Consider the following 2,930-nt stretch of genomic DNA (forward strand, 5'->3'; position numbering starts at 1 on the left):
TTTTTAAATTTATTGAGACTTTCTTTGTGAACCCACCATATGGTCTATCTTTGAGACTGATCCATGAGTACTTGAGTAAAAGGTGTATCCAGCTGTTGTGGGGTGTAATATTCTATAAATGTCTAAGTATAGCTCATTTATTGTATTATTCAAATTCTCTGTTTCTTTATTGATCCTCTGTCTAGATGTTCTTTACATTGATGAGAGTGGGGAATTGAAGTGTCCAAGTATTATGGTAGATGTGTTTATTTCTCTTTTCAGTGTTTGCCTCCTATATTTTGGAGCATTCTGGTTCAGTACATAAATATTTATGATTGTTAGACCTTCTTGTTGAATTGTTCTTTCTATTAATATATAGTGCCATTCTTTGTCTCTTTTAAATGTTTTACATTTGAAGTCTAATTTGTTGGAAATTATTACAGCTACTCCTGCTCTTTTCTGATTGCTATTTGCATGGAATATCTTTTCCCAACCTTTCACTCTCAATCTATGTTTATACTTGGGTCTAAGGTGTATTTCCTGTAGAGCGCATATAGATGGGTCCTATTTTTTTCATCTGCTCTGGCAGTCTATGTCTTTTGATTAGGGAGCTAATCCATTAACATTTAGTGTTATTATTGTACAGACAGTATTTTCTTCTACTTTTTTGCCTTTTGGATTTCATGTCATATCTATTTTTTTCTTCTTTTTACCTTTATTGATAGTCTCCACTTCTACACTCTTTTCCACACCTCTCTCTCCTGTCTTTTCCTACCTGTGTCTAGTTATCCCTTTAATATTTCTTGTAGAGCTAGTCTCTTGGCCACAAATTCTCTCAGTAATTATTTTTTTTTTGCCTGAAAATGTTTTAATTTCTCCCTCATTTTTGAAGGACAATTTTGCTGGATATGGAATTCTCAGTTGGCAGTTTTTCTCTTTTGGAAATTTAAATATATCTTCCACCGTCTTCCCACCTCTGTGGTTTCTGCTGAGAAATCTATGCATACTCTTATTGGGCTTCCCTGGTGTTCTAGTTTACAAGTTGCTGGGATGCAACACACCAGAGTGGATTGACTTTTAATAAGAGGGGATTTATTTCATTAGTTTTTCAGAGGAAAGGCAGCTACCTCTCATCTGAGGTTCTTTCTTACATGGGAAGGCTCAGGGTAATCTCTGCCAGCCTTCTCTCCAGGCCTCTGAGTTCCAACAACTTTCCCTGGGGAGATTCCTTTCTGCATCTCCAAAGGCCTGGGCTGAGCTGTGAGTGCTGAGATGAGGAATGCTGAGCTGCTACGGCTGTGCTACATTGCACTCTCTTATTTAAGCACCAGCCAATTAAGTCAAAAGTCATTAATTGCAGCAGGCACTCCTCCTAGCTGACTGCAGATGTAATCAGCAACAGATGAGGTTCATGTACCATTGGTTCATGTCCACAGCAACAGAACTTGTTGCCTTCACTTGGCCAAGTTGACAATTGAATCTAACTACCACATCTGGTATGCAATGGTTTGTTTTTCTCTTGCTGCTTTCAAGATTCTCTCTTTCTCTTTGACCTCTGACATTCTGATTAGTAACTGTCTTGGAGTATGTCTATTTGGATCTATTTTGTTTGGGGTATGCTGCACTTCTTGGATCTGTAAATTTAAGTCTTTCTTAAGAGTTGGGAAATTTTCAGTGATAATTTCCTCCATTAGTTTTTCTCCTCCTTTTCCCTTCTCTTCTCCTTCTGGGACACCCACAACACATATATTCATGTGTTTCATGTTTTCATTCAATTCCCTGAATCCTTACTCATATTTTTCCATTCTTTTCCTTATATTTTCTTTTGCTTGTTAGATTTCAGATGTCCCATCCTCCAGTTCACTAATCCTATCTTCTGCCTCTTGAAATGTAACATTGTAGGTTTCCATTTTTTTTCATCTCTTCTACTGTGCCTTTCATTGCCATAAATTCTAGGATTTGTTTTTTCAGTTTTTTTTATTTTTTCTTTTGGCTCATTTCTTGCCTCATTTATATCTACATCAATTAACAGATTTTATTTTTGATGAGGTTTTCCATGCCTGCTCAAACATTCTGACCTCGTTGCTTCAACTCCTGTATCTCATTTGAATTGTTGTTTTGTTCCTTTGACTGGTCCATATCTTCATTTTTCTTAGTATGATTCATTATTTTTTCTGGCATCTAGACATTCAATTTCCTTAGTCTATTTTGGAGATGTTTTTCATGCTTTTACCTAAGATTTTCTTGCTGGGTGACTTCGTTGTCTGCCTTTTCTTTTACATTCAGTTCTGCTTATTCTAGACCTCTAACTTAGATTTTGTTTAACAGATTAGAATTTTTCAGTTCTTCTTTTCTTGTTTCTTACCCAGCTTGTATGGTGCCTTTCCCACCCACCCCCCTTAGGAGGGTCTACTTAGGTATTATAGACCTCAACCTAATTTTCCCAGACCAAACTAATCTCCTCTAAGGAGGAAAGAGTCATCTGTGTCAGTTTTCCTTGAGGGTGAAGCCCAGCAGATTGAAAGATTTTTCTATGAAACCTCTGGACTCTGCATTTTTCCTATCCTGCCTGTTATGTGGCAGTTTTCTGCCTGTGAGTCCTACCAGTATAAGGTAATAGGGGACCTTTAACTTCAGCAGACTCTCCCTGCCAGGGATGTGGTTGAGAAAGAGGACAGATTTCAGGCTGACTTTAATTACTTCACTTTTCCAGACCTTGGGGTCTGAATTCCTTGAAGGGGGAATCCCCCTGAGCTGGGCCAAACCCCCCAGGGAAAGCACAGGCTCCAGACAAACATTCAAACAAGCTTTATTCTGCCTATGCCTGGGGCAGTTGGAGCTTGAGAAACCCTGCAGCTGTATTCAAAGAGTAATAAAGCCATAGAAACACAGCCACAAAAAGGAAAAAGAAAAAACCTTTCAAAGCAGGACCCCCATCCCTTGGGTTTGCC

Source organism: Tamandua tetradactyla, chromosome 23 (genome assembly GCF_023851605.1).
Source record: "Tamandua tetradactyla isolate mTamTet1 chromosome 23, mTamTet1.pri, whole genome shotgun sequence".
In the NCBI taxonomy this organism is placed as follows: Eukaryota; Metazoa; Chordata; class Mammalia; order Pilosa; family Myrmecophagidae; genus Tamandua; species Tamandua tetradactyla.